This window comes from Antechinus flavipes, chromosome 3, assembly GCF_016432865.1.
Source record: "Antechinus flavipes isolate AdamAnt ecotype Samford, QLD, Australia chromosome 3, AdamAnt_v2, whole genome shotgun sequence".
NCBI classification, from domain to species: domain Eukaryota; kingdom Metazoa; phylum Chordata; class Mammalia; order Dasyuromorphia; family Dasyuridae; genus Antechinus; species Antechinus flavipes.
This window is the reverse complement of record NC_067400.1, coordinates 407,887,266-407,909,175: the sequence shown is the minus strand read 5'-3', so window position 1 is coordinate 407,909,175 and position 21,910 is coordinate 407,887,266.

The window sequence follows — 21,910 nt, the reverse complement described above, 5'->3', positions numbered from 1 at the left end:
AAAATGAAAAAAAGTCACACTTTTGGGTAAATCTCATTTATATAGGTGATTGCCCTACCCAGATTTTCCCTGTCAGGATCAGTCAGATCTGTTCAGTCTTTTAACTGTTCCTTCAGGGTTCAATGGGAGCCTTCAGATATCTTGGAAAGGATGCTGAAATTGGAATCTGCAGGCCTGGATTTCTGTCTTCGTTCTGGCTTTCATTCTCCATATGACCTTGGGCAAGATGCTCTGTTAGATTCCTCCCAAATAGTAGGTATTTCATAAATGTTTGTTGTTGATTGATTGACATTGGGTCAACATACTACTGGAAGAACTGAATTTCATGGCATTCTCATGCATAAACAAAATAGGAAGGAAGAAGCAAGTAGAAGCTAAACTGGGAGAATGACACACACTTTATTTTTTCAAATAAATAAATTCTTTATAACAATAATTTATGTAAACATCCAGGTGTTCCTTGATGAGAATAATTGAATGGAATGTTCAGGAGAACTACCACCTCTAGTGTGATGGCTCACCAAGACTTTTTCAGCGTTGCTTATCCATCTTTCTTATCCATCTGATTCACTCAATTCTCCCCTGTGGCTCCAAGAAACTGTAGCATGCACAGTAAAGTTAAAACCATCTTGGCAGACAGGCTTAACCATGTTGGGTAACCAACAAACCTCAAAGCAGTTGATGAATTAAGAGGATGTCTACCTCCAAAATGTGAAGACTTTATTATGCTGAATGGGCATATGAAAATAATTTGTTCCTTCCTGAAGCAGGCACTATGGAGCACTTACAGCTTGAATGACACCAACATCATCCCCCACATTCTAAGTCATTGAAAGTTGTCTTGACTTTTGTTCAGCCACTGGACTTTGATGACTCTGGAAGTGAGAGGCTGTTGATTTTCTGCAACTCTTTCTATTTTAATTCATGCAAAACTGTTATGTCACTGGTCTGCTTCAAAAATGAAGCATAAACAGTTGTATGGAAGGGGAAGGCTTTGCAAGCAATGTTCTCTTATCCAAATGTTTATAAAATCCTTTTTTTTTAATTTAAAAATTTTCAAAGATTTAAAAAATTCTGCCTTTTGTCAAACATCACAAAATAAATGTTTTTCAATCCTGTGACCATTATTATCAGGCAAGGCATACCTCAAAAGATTGTCTATTTATTGCAGGTATTCACCAAGGTGATGGAGGAAGTCTAGGACTAGGATCAAATTGAAGATGTGGTAATTATTGCAGGATTTGCTTTAAGAGATCTCTAATCACTCAAATGTGGTTGTCAAATTATAACACATAGTTACATGAAACAATCTACAAAGGTCATTCAAATATATGTCTGTATATACAGATACATACATATATATGTTATATAGTTATCTTTGTTAGACACTGAAAATAGACAATAAGTTGAATCCAGAAATAAACATAAGGAAAAGAATTAGCTAGACTAACTTTAAGAAATGGCAATATCTCTTTAATGATGATATTTATTCCTGAAACAAAGGTCTTTCTTTTCAATACTGTTGTACTAAGTCATTCTTTAAATGATTAAGAATGGGTGTCTCTCAGAGAACAATGAAAAGGTATGTGGTAGGTAAGACTAAGCTACAACAGAACAAATAAGAAGCAATAACAAAAGGAGAAAAGTATGTCTTCAAAGAAATATATGATTGAAGAAGAAAATGGTCTGATTGTTTGAAAAGGGTGAGTGATAATTGATGAGTATCTCATGTGCTTCATTTTTACTTACCTTATATCTGGGTGGGGATCAAAAAGGTTCCAGAAACATTGGGTGCAACAAAATACTTTGCACTTACAATTGTGATCTCCTTTGAATGTGGGCAGGAGTCATAAAGGATGACTAAAAATGAAAGAGTTGCTATTTTTATGGTAGGAGAGTGTCCACTGATAAAATTGTAGATTCACTTGAGAATGCATGAATCTTTGAGGTTATATGCATTCGATAACAAAAACTGCTTTGTCAGCTTTTTAAAAGGAGTCTTTTGATTGTTATTTTTTCAATTCTTAAATGGCTTCATTTCATGTGTTAAGCTTATCCAATCACTTGATATTTAACACACCTATTTTAAAAAAATTATCCAGTGAAATTCACTTTTCAATGTCTAATCAGTGTTATTTTTCAGAAAACCAGCAGGAAGAATAATTTGACTTCCTTTATAATAACTATTTTTGCATATTTGTATAATTAAAATAATAATGATAAATAGAAATGGGAATAATGACTTTTTTTCCTTCACTGGGGGAAAAAGTATTGTTTTGAGTTTGATAAATGTATAAACAGTTCTTTGAGAGAAAAAAGTATTCTTGTTAGGCTTCCTAACAGAGGTGATTAGAAAAAGAAATTCAATTCCAGTCTGTTCCAATTAGTTTTGCTGTTGTTAGGTTGACTCCAGACTGGCCTTGGAAACATGGCTAACAGTCCTGAATATATTTAAATAAGCTTTTGAATCTCAGGTTTCCATCTAAATTTATGGAAATAAAGGGGAACAAGTAATATCTCAAGAATTTTTCTTTCCCTCTTCCCCTGTCCCTCTATCCTCTCTCTTCCTTTCCTTCCTTATCCCTTCTTCATGCCTCCATTTATCTTTATCTCTCCCTCCTCCCTCGCATCCTTTCCCTCCAAGTCCCAGAAAGAGAGTTGATTTTCAGGCACAGAAAAGATCCTTTGACATAATTATGGCTTTCCTAAACATAACAGGGTCTAGGGGGTCAGGCATTAAGTCTATGGATGAGGGGTATGAAGTCTTAGGGAAGGAGGGTGAGAATTTTGGGTATACCAGTGTCTAAAATCTATAGCAAGGTCATAGATCTGGTACTCTAAGAGCTCTTATGATACTTCTGAACTACAAAGTAGATAAAACAAAAACTGATTCTGGAATTATGAGATTTGGGTTTGTAATGCCAGAGAAACTGAAGCAAGATAGAGATTAGAGAGTTTTAAATATTTTATGAGAGGGAGACATTATCTGGGGCCAAAACAGGATCCACATTGACGCCAGCAGACTGAATGGGACTTGAGTCTCAAAGTACTCAGCAATGAGTGAAGAATTCCAGGAATTCTTTATAGGGCTTCCAGCGATCAGGAGAAACAAAGGTGGAAGGGGAAGGGGAGAAGGGAAGGAATAGAACACTGCTGAGCAACAATTTTCAGAAATGGACCATAAATTTGGTTCTGACAGGTTGGGGGTGAGGACCAGAAAATCTGATAAGAGGGAGAGGCTAGGAGCCACTGACTCTGAGATAAGAGATATGCTTACCTATCTCTAAATAACCTATCTGCAATTTATGGCTCTATGGAATGCTAATTGTCAGGGCTCATTATCTCTGTCCTAATTTATATCGGTTCTAGTGGTCAGGTTTTAATTGAGGCAAAACAATTCAGGGAAACCAAGGCAGGACAATTCAGGGAAACTGAGGCAGAAAAAGGAAACTATGGCATAACAAGTTTAAATTCTAGTTTTGCCATTTAATTCCTTTGTGGCCTTAGATAAACATAGCTTGATGAGGAGAGTCCTGAAACTTTCTCTCTCTCTCTCTCTCTCTCTCTCTCTCTCTCTCTCTCTCTGCCCATTGAGAAGGCATTCTCTTCTCAGCATGAATTCCTCTTTATCTCTCTCACCTATTTCCCTAATAGGACCATATCCTTCTTTACCTCTCTGTTGGGATTTCTCTGCTGGGAGATTTTTCTGCTAGGAACTTTATCTCTCTCTGCCAGGACTCCTCTACTAGACCTTTACTTCTCTATCGGGACCTTGCCACTAAGGAAGTCAGCCTTCCTAGCAAAGGCTGGCTTCTCAGTTTCAACAATAAACTTCTTTTGCCAATGTAAATTTTCAGGTTCATAAATTCATTTACAAAAGACCTGCATTGACCAGAAGGGGTTCTCACAACTCTCTGCCCTGTGTGGAACCTCATCAAGCTTACTGGGTTTCAGTGTACTTATGTGTGTTGTGCCACAGTTCCCTTTTAATGTCCTGATACAGTTTCCCTAATTGACCTACTTCAGGTGCTCTGCTCCAAGACCTCAGGCTATAACCATTCCCTCTTAATGTTTGATTGGATAGAGGTCTTATATATCTTAGACATCATTAGAATATCAGGAACCTCTTCAGTACCTCCCTCCATTATATCATCCTAGGTGCATCTCTCCATTAGGTCATCCCCATCTCAGGTACCTCCCCCATTATGTCATCATTTTTGTTACCCTATAAAAGAATCTTGTATCCGACATATGCTGCTGGATTCTTGGAGAAGATATTCTCATTCAGCCTTGGGACCAAACAGAGCTTTTAAATTAACCATGGATCCATTTGGTCCCAGTAAATCTCTCCTGTTCAAATAAAATATTATATACTCTCTAATCTCTATCTTGCCACAGTTTCTCCAGCATTACATTTTGGAGGTCCTACTGAGATTTTAGAAAACGAGAGCAGAATTAGAGAAGAGAGACATTTGGGTCTCTGCATTGCATCTTAGGGTGCCTGGGGATCTGGGTTCTTTGCTTGGAGATGCTGGCCCTCTGGAATTTTTTCCAGAGCTTCCAGAAAAGAGCAGTTTTCAGCCACAACTGTGGCTGACAGCTGATGGTGGACACCTCCATTTGGCCAAGGGAGAATCTGGTCTGAAACCCTTGAAGGGTAAGTTTTCTGTCTGGTCTGATTGCTAGCAAATCTAGGTCCCCAGAAAAAGTTGGGCTGATGAACCATACAACTCTGGGTAGTGCCAAGAGGACACTATACTATCTGGTTCTGAGTATCTTTTAGTACTATCTGGTTATCTCTGGGCATTCTCTGTGAAGGCAAAGAAATGCACCAAACCAGGACCTGGAAACCTAAAAAAAAAAAAAAGGCTCCCACTTGGATTCTGGGAGGGAAGACTCTCAAGCTGCAACAACTTTTCTCAGGGCTATTTTAAGGTTTCCAGATAGCCCCTAGTCTCTGTGTTAAATGTTTTGTTTAATATTTGTTTAATATTAGAACTGTGTAGTCTATGTGTGATTTGTGTTCTGTATTCTGTATGATTTGTCAATCTGTTTTGTTAATTTAAGAGCTCTGTTAAATTTAAGAACAATGATTAAGAAATTTGAGGATAGGTAATTTCAATGTTGCAACTGTGTGTAGTATAAAAATTTGCTTGTGATTTTAAACTTTTAACCTATTGTAGTAATTTGTGAGTAAAAGGAACATAAAGGCAGGCAGTTTTTCCTTGAAGCAGGTTTTCAGAGCCTGCTAGAGTAAAGAACAATAAAAACTTATCTGATTGAAACTCAAGTGGGAGAAAACATTTGATTAGGAATTTTAGGATGATTCTGAAATTGTGGAAAATAATTTTACTATTGCCTTTTCATGCCACATTTGTTCTGAGTATTCTTTTGAACAGTTTTAAAATTGCGGGAATAATTTTACTGTTGCCTATGCAGGCTAGATTTAGTTATCTTTGAGTATAAGATTTTAAGAATTTATTGAAGTGAAGTTCTGTTAACTTGCCTGAAAGGGAGTTACATGTCTCTAATTAGGTAAAGAAAGGTCTGACTTTTTCTAAAGACTCCAACTCCAGCCAAAGTTGGAGCTTAAGAGAAGTCTGTTGGGAATAATAGCCACCTGGGGCCAGAGGGAGAGAAAGAAAAACGTGCTGTTTAGTGAAATTCATTATTTGAAATATGATAGCAAAAGCAGTTTTATATTATTGGGAATTTAAAGTTGTATTTAGTTTGGTTCAGAGTTTGTTACCTATATTATAACATTATAAGTTATGTTTTAAATTCAGTTCTGCTGGGCATGTGGATTTCATGGAATTATTTAGCTCTCCACTATATAGTTTTGAAGGTTATTTAGGAGAGACTAGAAGGAAAATTTGCATGTGGAAAAAGAGGTTGGGTGGGGTAGGGTAAAATTTTTTTGTCTTCAAAGGTGAAGATTAAACTCACACCCTTCCCACATGCTCTCTGCTACTTTAGCAATGGAGAGTCTAGTTAGCCTGGGGTTCAGTTTAGCTCATCTTCCCTCTCCCCACCTCTTTGGAGGTAGAGTGGGTGGAAGGGCTGCCATGTGGAATCCTTCCCCCCTCCTTCTACCCCTCACTAAGTATGTTTCAGCTGCTTTCTACAGAGGTTTAGTGTTGGCAAATGATTTCAAGACTTAGGCCCATTTTTAAGTTAATTGACTGAATATACATAATGGTTTCCTTGGTTAACGAATGTGGTCATAAATGTGATCCATAATTTGGTACAACTGTTTCTAGAATCTTTCAGATTCTAGAATATTCTGTGCAACTAGAATATTCTATACAAGTTTTACATGATTGTATTAATTGTATCCTGAGGTTATGCTCATCATATAAAGGGCTCCTAATATATTGGGTATTTTAAAGCAAATTGATTTGTAGCAATATAAGGTTATGGTAAATATCTGTCTAGGATTTATCTGAAATTTTGGTTAATGGGTTTTGTTATTGGAGGTAAAATTTCTTGGGCTTGTAGCTAATATTATTTGGGAGTTTTAAAGCTCCATTTGGACAATTATCTGGAGTAAAACTGGGTTAAAGTGGTTATTTATCCTGTATGAACTTAGGGATCAGTTTTGGTTGCTTTATGTTATGGTAATGTCCCTGGATTTTTTCCTCCTGGATTGATTTCTATAATCAGAGCAATGATCAATAAGAAACTTGTTGATGCAATTCAATTATTTCATACCCTGCTGTTTCCAATCTGGTTATCTGTAATCATTATATCCTAAATACTTGAGCAAATAAGTATTTTCTCTGGTCATCTATCAGTTACTAGATATTGTGTCTGGATATTCAAGTTTTTTTTTTTTTTAGGGTTTATAATTAATGAGAAGCCACATCTTGTAGTAGTCCTTGTGGACTAGTCTTTCTATCTCAGACTATTCTAACCTTTCTTTGTTAGATTTGTGGTTTTGTTTCTAGATTTGGTCAAATTACAGATATATTGACTTGCTTCTGGAACCTAGATCAGCTTTGATTGTCAGCAAGCCACACCACACCTCTCCTCCTCCTTGGATTGAGCATCTCCACCCATCTTCAGCAGGAAGCAGTTTGTAAGAAGACCATCTCCCCTTCTCCTGATGTAATTTGGACTGATATGGGGGAGTGGGAAAGTGATTGAATTATTGTTAAAATTTTAACTGTATTACTGTGTTTAAGACTTGGGATGGAAATTGTTAAACTTGTATAATTATTGCTGTTATGTTTGAGGGATATTTAGTCTGTTATGTATAGGAAATTTGATTCACTTGGAATTTATATGTGGGATGGTAATTTGACAATTCCTTTCCATGAGAAAGAGAAGGGAGGAAAAGATAGGAAATTGGGGAAACTGGTGTGTTTTTCTTAGGCACTTCTGCACCATCCCCATGTCACTAGTTCAGATTGAATCCTTTAAACAGTCCTTTTTGTTTTTACTCCTTCTTAAATTTACTGGACTATGATTTGCTGGTTATGTTTTAACTTTGAAACCCCTTATCCTGTTGGAATTACCCTAGCAGACTCAGTTTTTGGGATTAGTTTTTAGAAACAACTAGAAATCAGACACCTATCTTGGGACTGGCAGTCTCTCTGATCTGTTTCTCCACTCCTGTAATCCCACTTTCTTAATTAGTATTTCAGCATTCTCAAAACACCTTGCAATTTGGTATCAGGGCTCTAAAAGTTCGGGGTTTGCCTACCTTGATCTAACTTTTCTGAAATCTAGATCCTTTCTGAAGCCTTGTGTATTCCTCTGGGCAGGGACAGGTGGAGCTACTCCAAGCCTCACCCTTCTACCCTGGAGTGGGTTGCCCCTCTGATAAGCAGAGGCTGAGTTAAGGGCACAAATGACTGCAGACCACCGAACTCACAGTGAACTGTCCATCTCAAACTGGCTAAGATGCTCCCCAACTGCAAAGGACCTGACTTGCTAGCAACAGGGAGCCTTTGTATTGCTGATTAACTCTCTGGTTATCAGGGAGAGATTGTCCTTGCTGTAAGTCCTTGTATTTTTCTAGTTTTATTTTGATTTATTTACTTCACATAGGGTCGGTCAAAATTGTGGAGCTAATACCTTCTAGAGGAAGGTAATCCAATGATTAGAATACATTATGGAAAGTGACGGTATTGAACTTGCCTTCATACTTTCCACTGGACATTTTGAAGCTATCTAAGGTATCAGAGAAAGAAGTCAATAACTTTGCCAATTGTTTCCAAAAAATCCATGCTTGAAATAATAATGATGTGGGCAAAAGAGGACTGACTGTAAAAAGTTAAGTTGTTCATACTCCATGTAGAGCCTGGTGTTTGTTCTCTTAAATTCAACCCAGAACCTCCCCCCCCCCCCCCCACACACACACATGAAATTTTAAAGATTTAAAAGTAAGTAATTTATTCTTTCCCAAAGAGAGAAGATTTCTAAAGACATGACTGAAGGATTTGATGTTAGTTGGAAGATACTTTCTGGAAAACGATTCTCATAAAACCTTCTGTAAATCTACCTGCAATAACAAGCCCAAATAGTAATAAAGTCTGATTGTTTTGCTTTAGTGCCTCTAAGAAGGTAATGCTTTCTGGTGTCTGGGGGATGGTATTCTCTTGATAACTCCTGGTTCTTCCCAAGAATTACCATGCAAACTACTTGCCATACTGTAAATTAGAGAAACATAAACATAAATTAGCACACTGGCACTTGACAATTGAACTGCAACAATTGAGGGCTGCACTTGAAATGTTGTAAGCAGACTTGTAAAATGAATGCAAAATAATTGCTTTTGTGGAGGAGGCCTAGAAAGGCCCCTCCCTCCAGAATGCAGACTTCTCCAAAAAGAAAATAGTTTTTCAGCCTTTAGACAGCAGCCCGAATAATGAAGAATGGACTGTGTATAGAGACCCTGATAGAATATAGAGTTAGATAGAGCTTACCCCAATTGTAAAGCCATTTCTCTTATAAGTAATAACTTAATTGTTTCTGTTTATAATGGAAGTTATGTCTTGGCTATAGATAAACATTTTGCCCAGAATTGAGTATTCTTTCAATGACTCTCTAACATGTCTTTAATTAAGTAATAATAAAGAGATCAAGAATAATAACACTATTTATCCTTTATAAAGTTTGCACAAAAACACTTTACATATGTAGTCTGCCCCTCTGAACCTCACAATAACTTTTGAGGTAGGTGTAGATATTATCTCCACTTTACATTTGAGGAAACAACCTCCAACTATCCCAGACTCACTTAGCTTTTAGGAATCAGTTAGGATTTGAACTTGGGTCTTCTTCACTCCAGCATGGAATCTACCACAGTTTATCCCTTGCATACTTCCACTTTTCCCATTGTGGTTTCAATATATCAAAGGTTAGCATAAGAAATTTAGAGTTAAGATTGGATTAAGAGGGTTAGGATTAGGGTTAGGTAGTTAGGAGGATTAGGTCTAGGGTTAGAGTCCAAAGGCATTTAGGCTAGGATTAGGTTTAGAGTGTGCATTTTGGGTTAATTTTAGGGGAGTTTTGCAGAAGGAGCAGACAATACAGAAAAAAGTTTAGAAACTCAAAAATATGTATATAGTAATAGATAATATCAAAATATTTTATTTTTTAGTGCTATAAAGATCCCATAAAAGGAAATGGAAAAAAATTCAAACATTTGTATGAAGGAAGGGTCAAAAATTTTCATGCAGATTTTCCAGATGGTAGAGGGTCCAGTGCCTCTAATCCCTGCAATGTGAAAGGAATAACTGTACATTTCTATCTTCTAAAAATCCTATAATCTAAGTATAAAAGAGAATGAAATGTATCATTCATTTCTGTTCTCTCCCCACAATGTATTAGTTTTTTCTTTTCTTTTTTTTTTTTCTAATAGGATAATTTCCTCCTTCCCTACCTTATTACTCTAGACAGTTATTCTGGGTCTCAGTTTATGTCTCAGCTGGTTGCCAATTTATTATTCCTTAATAAGAAATTAACTGATAATTAACTGATAACACCTAGAGATCTCTAGGTATATGGTAAAAACAAAGACCTCAGAGTCAAAACTGGAAGGTCTGAATCACAAATCTGCCACTTATTAGGTTACTGTGTATTATCTCTGAACTTCATTATTCTCCATTTGTGAAATGGGATTAAAAAATATTTGTCTTACCTAACTCACAAAATTGTGAATAAATAAAATATAAGGTAATGCATGGGGAAAATACTTTGTAGTCAGCCACATTTATTAAATGTGTCATATATTATGCCAAGAATACAAAGAAAGGTTAAAAAATATAGTTCTTGCTTTTAAAAATCTCACTGTCTAATGGAAGAAAAACATGCAAATAACTCTATTCAAATGACATACAAGATAAATTGGAAATGATCAATAGAGGGAAGGCAATATAATTTGGGTGGTTCAGAATTTTACCTGAAACTTGAAAAAGTTTGGGAAACCAGAAGGCAATGATAAGAAAGGAGATCATTCTGGGTATGTTGACCAGTAAAAATGCCAGGAGTTGAAAATAGCAATGTCCTATTTGAGAAACAACAAGGAAGAGTGGAAAAATAATGTGTGTGTCCTATTTGAGAAACAACAAGGAAGAGTGGAAAAATAATGTGTGTGTGTGTGTGTGTGTGTGTGTGTGTGTGTGTATGTGAGTGGGAGAAGTTATGAAGAGCTTTGAATGTCAAATAGAGGGTATTATATTTGACCTTGGAGGTGATGGGGAGCCAATGGTGTTTACTGAGCAAGGGAGTGAAATGATCAGACCTTAATGCTGAGTAGAGGATGGATTGGATTTGGGAGAGACTTGAAGCAAGCAGATTCACCAGCAGCCTATTGCCATAGTCTTGAGCATTAAGTGATGAAGGACTGCATGAGAGTGATGGCAGTGCCAGAGGAGAGAAGGGGAATATGGGAAATGCCACAAAATGTAATTAAAAGACGTTGGCAACAGATTGTATTTGGGGGTGAAAGAGATTAAGAAGTGGGAGAATTAACATCTTGTAAAAAAGTAAAGTAATATATAAATGTAAGAAATTTCTAATAATAGTCTATTTAAGGTATGATTCTCCCCAAGAGTATATTTTTTTTCAAAAGGGAATTTTAAATTCATCTAATATTAGAGCTGAACCAGACAGAGGATTTTTGTGGAGGGTAATAGGAAAACCTGATTTCTGCTTGCTCACACCAACTGCTGGGTCATTAAAGCTAAGTGAACATAGCTAATTAGTATCTCCATCCTTTCCTAATCCTTTCATGATTGTCTTTTATGAAAACTTGAACTATATCCCTATATCAAAGAATAAAAAAAAAAAAACCCTCAATGCTAAAAGTTACTTTGGAGGTCATCTAATTTAGCTGGTATCTAACCAAGAATTTCTGTCAATTTACCATTTATTAAGTACCTATTATGTGCAAGATACTAGGGAATTCAAAGACAAATTACAATATAGTTCCTGTCCTCAAGGACCTTATATTTTACTTAATGAATAAAACCTGTATGTGAATGAGTACAAAGTAATTACAAGAGGTAGAGAATGTTAATAACTGGAGGCAATCAGCAAAAGTCAGATATAGGTATTATTGTGCTTTAAAGAAAATTTTAAAGATTTTAAGGGGAAAAATGAGAAAAGTACATTCCAGACAAGAGTATACTCCTCTTATACCAAGAGTTGGAGGCAGAAGATAGAATGTCATATATCCACTTTGAAGCATAGGTCAGTTTGATTAGGAGAAAGGGTGTGGAAGGGAAAGGTTAAATAAACTATAATGGTAATTAGAAGTCTGATAATAGATTATATGTAGAAGTTTAAAGGTATGATTATAGAGGGTTTTAAAGGCCTAGCTAAGGATTTTTGTATTTTTTTTCCCTAGAGGTACTTGAGGAACCAATGAATATTTTTGTATTGGGAAAATACTATATGTGTGAAATTACATTAGGAATATTATTTTGGCAGTAATGGGCAATAAAAATTAAAGAGGAGAGAGAATGGAGGCTTTAAGCCCAATTAGAAAGCTATTCCTATAATCTTGTCAAGAGGTAATGAGGACCTGAAGTGGAATGATGATCATAATAGTGGAATGAAGCAAGTAGATATGAAAGTTTTGGAGGCAAAATAAACAAGAGTTGGCAATTGTCTGGATATGGAAGATGAGAGAAAGGGAAGAGCAAAGTTGTCTCCAAGATTACAAAGTTAGATGTGACTAAAAATGATCATACTAAATGGAGAATCTTGGATAAAAAATGAAATTGGGGGGACTTCCGGTTAAGATGGCGGAGAGGAGGCTCACAGTTGCATAAGCTCCGCGCTTTCTCTCACTATCCACTTCATTACAAGCCTCTGAATTAATGCTTGACTGAAAAAAAACCCACAAATAGTTACCAAGAGAAGCCATCCTTGAGATCCGCCAAGAAAGGTCTGTCTTTACTGGAGGGCTGGGGCGGTTTTAGATCGGGCACAGGCGGCGGGCAGCGGCAGTGAGAGCACGGGAGCAGAGCTGAGAGGGGGTGGGGAGTGATCGTAGCCGTCTCTGCGGGGAGAGCTTCGCTACAGGTTTGGAACCTGCAGCAAGTCAACAGCCCAGCAGAGAAGCTAAAAACACCGGGGCTGAAGAACACAACCGCAAACAGCTGGAGTCTCTCAGGACCTGGCCGCCCCCCCCTTCCCCCCCCACAGTGACTCAGCACGCTTTGGGATCTCAGAGCGCAGGCGCAGCACAGTCCTGCTAGTGCCTCACTGCTGCCCCCTGCAGTCTGTAGAGGAAGCTCGATAACACACCCAGCCCCCCCCCAAAGAAAGACTCCAGTTTTTTCTGTTTTTCTTTGGTAGTTTGTCTCTGATTAATAGACAGAATGAGCAAGAAGCTGAAGAGGACTTTAACCCTTGACAGCTTCTACACAGATAGAGAGCAGACTCTAAATCCTGAGGAGACTAAAAACAGGCAGTCCCCAGGTGATTCCCCAAAGGAGGAGATCGTCTGTTCCTCAGCACAGATGAACCTCAGAGAAGTGATTAAAAAGGCTCTCACAAGGGAGCTAGAAGAAAAATGGGGAAAGCAGAGTGAGGCTTGGCAAAAGGAGAAGGAAGCTTGGGAAAAGGAGAGGGAGGCTTGGCAAAAGAGCCTGGAGAAGTCAGTTAAAGAGAGAGTGGATAAAGAAGTAAAATCCTTGAAAAATAGGATTAGTGAACTGGAAACAGAAAACAGCTCTCTAAAAAACAAAATTGGCGAAATGGAAAAAAATTCCACAGAACAAAAGAACTCAATTGGACAATTAGAGAAAGATTTTAAAAAAGTGAGTGAAGAGAATACTTCACTGAAAATCAGAATTGAACAAGTGGAATTGAATGACTCGAGGAGACAAGAAGAATCAGTCAAGCAAATCCAAAAAAATCAAACAATGGAGAAAAATGTGAAATACCTTCTGGGGAAGACAACAGACCTGGAAAACAGATCCAGGAGAGACAATCTGAGAATCATTGGACTCCCAGAAAAACATGATGAAAAAAAGAGCCTGGACACTGTCTTCCAGGAAATCATCAAAGAGAACTGCCCAGAAGTCATAGGAACAGAGGAAAAAATAAACATTGAAAGGATTCATCGATCACCCACTGAAAGGGATCCTAAAATCAAAACACCAAGGAATATAGTGGCCAAATGCCAGAACCCTCAGATGAAAGAAAAAATATTGCAAGCGGCTAGAAAAACCCAATTCAAGTATCAAGGAGCCACAATAAGGATCACCCAGGATCTGGCAGCATCCACATTAAAGGATCAAAGGGCCTGGAATATGATATTCCGAAAGGCTAAGGAACTTGGTATGCAACCAAAAATAACTTACCCAGCGAGAATGAGCATCTTTTTCCAGGGAAGAAGATGGACATTCAAGGAAGTAAGCGAATTTCATCTATTTCTGATGAAAAAACCAGAACTTAACAAAAAGTTTGATCTACAAATATAGAACTCAAGAGAAATCTAAAAAGGTAAAGATTAATCTTGGGAACTATATTTTGACTATATAGATGTATAAAGAATACATGTATACCTTGTTCTAGAAATTGATGTGGAAAGGACATTGTACCAGAAAAAGGGTAAAGTGGGGGTAGTACATCTCATGAAGAGGCATAGGAAACCTATTATATCTGAGAGAAAGAATGGAGGGGGATGAATATAGTGGGTATCTTACTGCCTTCAGAATTGGCTTTAAGTGAAAAATCTTAAGACATATTCAATCTATGGTGAAACTTCTCCCATCTCATTGAAAAGTGAGAAGGGAAAAGTGGAAAGGGAAGGAATAAGCTAAGCGGAAGGGAATACGGGAACTGGGAGGGAAAGGGGTAAGATAGGGGGAGGAACTCTAAGGCGGGGGGAGGGACACTAAAAAGGGAGGGCTGTGAGAAGCAAGGGGTGCTCACAAGCTTAATACTTGGAAGGGGGGGAAAGGGGAAAGAAGGGAGGAAAGCATAAACCGGGGTTAACAAGATGGCAAGTAATACAGAATTGGTCATTCTAACCATAAATGTGAACGGGGTAAACTCCTCCATAAAGAGGAAGCGGTTAGCAGAATGGATTAAAAGCCAGAATCCTACAATATGTTGTTTACAGGAAACACACCTGAAGCGGGGAGATACATGCAGGTTAAAGGTAAAAGGTTGGAGCAAAATCTACTATGCTTCAGGTGAAGTCAAAAAAGCAGGGGTAGCCATCCTGATCTCAGATCAAGCTAAAGCAAAAATTGACCTAATTAAAAGAGATAAGGAAGGACACTATATCTTGCTAAAGGGTAGCATGGATAATGAAGCACTATCTATATTAAACATATATGCACCAAGTGGGGTAGCATCTAAATTCTTAAAAGAGAAACTAAGAGAGCTGCAAGAAGAAATAGACAGCAAAACTATAATAGTGGGAGATCTTAACCTTGCACTCTCAGAATTAGATAAATCAAACCAGAAAATAAATAAGAAAGAAGTCAAAGAGGTAAACAGAATACTAGAAAAGCTAGATATGATAGATCTCTGGAGAAAATGTAATGGAGACAGAAAGGAATACACTTTCTTTTCAGCAGTTCATGGAACCTATACAAAAATTGACCATATATTAGGACATAAAAACCTCAAACTCAAATGTAGTAAGGCAGAAATAGTAAATGCATCCTTTTCAGACCACGATGCAATGAAAATTACATTCAACAAAAAAGCAGGGGGAAGTAGACCAAAAAATAATTGGAAACTAAATAATCTCATACTAAAGAATGATTGGGTAAAACAGCAAATCATAGACATAATTAATAACTTCACCCAAGAAAACGATAATAATGAGACATCATACCAAAATGTATGGGATGCAGCCAAAGCGGTAATAAGGGGAAATTTCATATCTCTAGAGGCCTATTTGTATAAAATAGAGAAAGAGAAGGTCAATGAATTGGGTTTGCAATTAAAAATGCTAGAAAAGGAACAAATTAAAAACCCCCAGTCAAACACTAAACTTGAAATTCTAAAAGTAAAAGGTGAGATCAATAAAATTGAAAGTAAAAAAACTATTGAATTGATTAATAAAACTAAGAGTTGGTTCTATGAAAAAACCAACAAAATAGACAAACCCTTAGTAAATCTGATTAAAAAAAGGAAAGAGGAAAATCAAATTGTTAGTCTTAAAAATGAAAAGGGAGAACTCACCACTAACGAAGAGGAAATTAGAGCAATAATTAGGAGTTACTTTGCCCAACTTTATGCCAATAAATTCGACAACTTAAATGAAATAGAAAAATACCTCCAAAAATACAGCTTGCCCAAACTAACAGAGGAAGAAGTAAATATCCTAAACAGTCCCATCTCAGAAAAAGAAATAGAACAAACTATCAATCAACTCCCTAAGAAAAAATCCCCAGGACCAGATGGATTTACATGTGAATTCTACCAAACATTTAAAGAACAATTAACTCCAATGTTATATAAACTATTTGAAAAAATAGGGATTGAAGGAGTCCTACCAAACTCCTTTTATGACACAGATATGGTACTGATACCTAAACCAGGCAGGCTGAAAACAGAGAAAGAAAATTATAGACCAATCTCCCTAATGAATATTGATGCTAAAATCTTAAATAAAATATTAGCAAAAAGATTACAGAAAATTGTCACCAGGATAATACACTATGACCAAGTAGGATTTATACCAGGAATGCAGGGCTGGTTCAATATTAGGAAAACTATTACCATAATTGACTATATCAATAACCAAACAAACAAAAACCATATGATCATCTCAATAGATGCAGAAAAAGCATTTGATAAAATCCAACATCCATTCCTAATAAAAACACTTGAGAGCATAGGAATAAATGGACTTTTCCTTAAAATAGTCAGGAGCATATATTTAAAACCATCAGTAAGCATCATATGCAATGGGGAAAAACTGGAACCTTTCCCAGTAAGATCTGGAGTGAAGCAAGGTTGCCCACTATCACCATTATTATTTAATATCGTATTAGAAACACTAGCCTCGGCAATAAGAGTCGAGAAAGATATAAAAGGAATTAGAGTAGGCAATGAGGAAACCAAACTATCACTCTTTGCAGATGATATGATGGTATACCTAGAGAACCCCAGAGATTCTACCAAAAAGCTATTGGAAATAATTCATAATTTTAGCAAAGTAGCTGGCTACAAAATAAATCCCCATAAATCCTCAGCATTTTTATACATCACCAACAAAACCCAACAGCAAGAGATACAAAGAGAAATTCCATTCAGAATAACTGTTGATACCATAAAATATTTGGGAATCTATCTACCAAAGGAAAGTCAGGAATTATATGAGCAAAATTATAAAAAAGTCTCCACACAAATAAAGTCAGACTTAAACAATTGGAAAAATATTAAGTGCTCTTGGATTGGCCGAGCGAACATAATAAAGATGACAATACTCCCTAAACTAATCTATTTATTTAGTGCTATACCAATCAGACTTCCAAGAAAATATTTTATTGATCTAGAAAAAATAACAACAAAATTCATATGGAACAATAAAAAGTCGAGAATCTCAAGGGAACTAATGAAAAAAAAATCAAATGAAGGTGGCCTAGCTGTACCTGATCTAAAATTATATTATAAAGCAGCAGTCACCAAAACCATTTGGTATTGGCTAAGAAATAGATTAGTGGATCAGTGGAAAAGGCTAGGCTCACAAGACAGAATAGTCAATTATAGCAATCTAGTGTTTGACAAACCCAAAGCCCCTAACTTCTGGGAAAAGAATTCATTATTTGATAAAAACTGCTGGGATAATTGGAAATTAGTATGGCAGAAATTAGGCATGGACCCACACTTAACACCATATACCAAGATAAGATCAAAATGGGTCTATGACCTAGGCATAAAGAACGAAATTATAAATAAATTAGAGGAACATAGAATAGTTTATCTCTCAGACTTGTGGAGGAGAAAGAAATTTGTGACCAAAGATGAACTAGAGACCATTACTGATCACAGAATAGAAAATTTTGATTACATCAAATTAAAAAGCCTTTGTACAAATAAAACTAATGCAAACAAGATTAGAAGGGAAGCAACAAACTGGGAAAACATTTTCACAGTTAAAGGTTCTGATAAAGGCCTCATTTCCAAAATATATAGAGAACTGACCCAAATTTATAAGAAATCAAGCCATTCTCCAATTGATAAATGGTCAAAGGATATGAACAGACAATTTTCAGAGGATGAGATTGAAACTATTACCACTCATATGAAAGAGTGTTCCAAATCATTATTGATCAGAGAAATGCAAATTAAGACAACTCTGAGATACCACTACACACCTGTCAGATTGGCTAAGATGACAGGAAAAAATAATGATGAATGTTGGAGGGGATGCGGGAAAACTGGGACACTAATGCATTGTTGGTGGAGTTGTGAACGAATCCAACCATTCTGGAGAGCAATCTGGAATTATGCCCAAAAAATTATCAAAATGTGCATATCCTTTGATCCAGCAGTGTTTCTATTGGGCTTATATCCCAAAGAAATACTAAAGAAGGGAAAGGGACCTGTATGTGCCAAAATGTTTGTAGCAGCCCTGTTTGTAGTGGCTAGAAACTGGAAAATGAATGGATGCCCATCAATTGGAGAATGGCTGGGTAAATTGTGGTATATGAATGTTATGGAATATTATTGTTCTGTAAGAAATGACCAGCAGGATGAATACAGAGAGGCTTGGAGAGACCTACATGAACTGATGATAAGTGAAATGAGCAGAACCAGGAGATCATTATACACTTCGACAACGATATTGTATGAGGACATATTTTGATGGAAGTGGATTTCTTTGACAAAGAGACCTGAGTTTCAATTGATAAATGACGGACAAAAGCAGCTACACCCAAAGAAAGAACACTGGGAAACGAATGTGAACTATCTGCATTTTTGTTTTTCTTCCCGGATTATTTATACCTTCTGAATCCAATTCTCCCTACGCAACAAGAGAACTGTTCGGTTCTGCAAACATATATTGTATCTAGGATACACTGCAACATATCCAACATATAAAGGACTGCTTGCCATCTAGGGGAGGGGGTGGAGGGAGGGAGGGGAAAAAAAATCGGAACAGAAATGAGTGTCAATATAATGTAATTATTAAATAAAAAATTAAAAAAAAAAAACAAAAAAAAAACAAAAAAAAATGAAATTGGGAGAAGTAAAATGAGTTACATTTCAGATATGTTGAGTTTGAAAAGCCTATGGGACATCCAATTAATTAGAAATATATAAAAGGCAACAGTTGATAATATTGGACTAGAATTCAGGAGATAGATTATAGATGACATAAAAATATGGGTATAATCTACATTGAGATGATAAATGAATGCTTGAGAACTGATGAGATCATCAAATGAGGCAATTGTTTTTATTCATCCTTTGTTTCCAAAGAGGACCATTGATACCTTGTGCTAATGTCTTGATTTGTACAGGACTTGGATTTAAGTGAACACAAAATGTTCACCCTCTTCTTCCAATAAAGAGAAAACAAGATCCAGGAGAGAGTTTTGGCAGGACCCCTTACTAAGTAAACCTGAGAAGAAAAAGAGACAGATGAGCAGGAGAAGGAACAAGAAAGCAGAATGACAAAAGTCAGAAAGTCCCAGATGAGGGTGGGGCTGACAGTTTCAAAAGCTACAGAAAGGATAGGAACTGAAAAAAAAAAGTCCTTTGGATTTAGAAATCAAGACATCATAGGTCTATTGATGTGAGCAATTTCAAAAAGGTAGTGAAGGTCATGAAGTTCTGGTGAGGAAATGAAGACAATGTAAACAATGTTTTATAAAAGTTTGGCAAGAAAAAAAATGAAGAATAGACATAAAATAATAGTTTGAGAGGATTGGAAGATCAGACAAAGGTTTTTTTTAAAGGTGGGGACACTTGGAAAAGTATTGAAGTATTGAAGGTGAGGAGATCAGGGAATGAGGTAAAGGACAAGCTTCCAAGAAAAAACAAGAAGGGAATGGAATTAATCTTAAGATGGACAATATTTTTTCTTCTCTTTTACAAATTTATCATTTATTTATTTTGACATTCTTAAAAAACTTTTTTTTTTGATTAGAAGAACATAGGATAGTTTACCTCTCAGACCTGTGGAAAAGGGAGGAATTGTGACCAAAGAAGAACTAGAGATCATTACTGATTACAAAATAGATAATTTTGATTATATTAAATTAAAAAGGTTTTGTACAAAAAAAACTAATGCAGACAAGATTAGAAGGGAAGCAATAAACTGGGAAAACACTTTTATAGCCAAAGGTTCTGATAAAGGCCACATTTCCAAAATATATAGAGAATTGACTCAAATTTATAAGAAATCAACCCATCCTTCAATTGATAAATGGTCAAAGGATACGAACAGACAATTTTCAGATGAAAAAATTGAAACTATTTCTAGTCATATGAAAAGGTGCTCCAAATCATTATTGATCAGAGAAAATTTAGACAATTCTGAGATATCACTACCTACCTGTCAGATTGGCTAAGACAACAGGAAAAGACAATGACAAATGTTGGAGGGGATGTGGAAAAACTGGGAGACTGATACATTGTTGGTGGAATTGTGAACAGATCCAACCATTCTGGAGATTAATTTGGAACTATGCTTAAAAAGTTATCAAACTGTGCATATCCTTTGATCCAGCAGTGTTACTACTGGGCTTATATCCCAAAGAGATGTTAAAGAAAGGAAAGGGACCTGAATGTGCAAAAATGTTTGTGGCAATCCTTTTTGTAGTGACTAGAAACTGGAAACTGAATGGATACCCACTGATTGGAGAATGGCTGAATAAATTGTGATATATAAGTGTTATGCAATATTATTGTTCTGTAAGAAATGACAAGTAGGATAATTTTAGAGAGACTTGGAGAGACCTACATGAACTGATGCTAAGTGAAATGAGCAGAATCAAGAGATCATTAACACTCAACAACAATACTACACGATGTTCAATTTTGATGGATGTGGCTCTCTTCAATAATGAGATGATCCAAAACCAGTTCCAAGTGTTCAGTAATGAAGAGAATTAGCTATACCCAGAGAGAGAACTATGGGAAATGAACATAGCATTTCCATTCTTACTATTATTGTTTGCTTCCATTTTTGCTTTCCTTCTCAGGTTTTTTTTTTTTTTTTTAACCTTCTTTCCAGATCCAATCTTTCTTGTGCAGCAAGATAACTGTATAAATATGTATATATATATATATATATATATATATATATATATATATATATACATATACATATATATATATATATATATATAGTATTTAACATATACTTTAACATATTTAACATGTATGGGTCTACCTGCCATCTAGGGGAAGAGGAGGGGGGAAGGAGGGGAAAAGTTGGAACAGAAAGTTTTGCAAGAGTCAGTGTTGAAAAATTACCCATGCATATGTTTTGTAAATAAAAAGATATATATATATATATAAATCAATAACTTTTTTGAGTTACAAATTCTTTCTCTCCTTCTATTCTCTCCCCCACCTACTGACACAGCAAACAATATATCAATTAGACATGTAAAATTATGCAAAACATTTACATTAGCCATGTTGTAAAAATAAAAAGCAAAAAAAAAAAAAGAAAAGGAAGAAATTATACTTCAAATTGCACTCAGAGTTCAACAGTTTATTCTCTGATGTTGAATAATCTTTTTTTCATGCATGTGTGTGTATCCTTCTCTCTTTAAACTCATTACCATGAGAGTGAGAGATTCAAACATTCCTCCTCTATCCCCAATGTGTTTTTTTAATTAGATAATTTTCCCATTTCTAAGGAGAATCTTTTCTACAGCATTCTCCAACAATATACCTTTATCTGAAGACTTCTAGTGGGAACAATTCATTATTTCCCCACTCAGACTTTTGCTAAGCTTGATTCTGTTCTTTGGAGCCAAGCAAAGCAATTTCGTTCTCTTTAAATATTTGAAAGCAATTAAAATTCCCTTTGTCCTAAATCTTCTCCAAGCTAAATTTCCATAGTTCTTTTATCTTAGCATATCATGATTTCTGGTATTCTTGCCATCCTAGCCAGATTCCTCTGAGTACTTATTAATGTCCTTGATATCTTCTGCCCAGAACATACTCTGGATTTGGGCTACTCAGGACCATAAAGACCAGAACAAGCACCACCTCCCCTTCTTTCCAGTCATGGACTCCACATTTCTCTCAATGTATTCAAAGACCACTTTAGCTTTCTATACTTATTATACTACAATGTTGATTCATATGGTATAGGACCAAACCATGGATCATATATTTAGTTGTTTTCAGTCACATCTGACTCTTCATGAACTCATTGGGGGTTTTCTTGACAAAGATATTGGAATAGTTTGTTATTTTCTTCACCAATTGATTTTATAGATGAGGAAACAGGCAGATA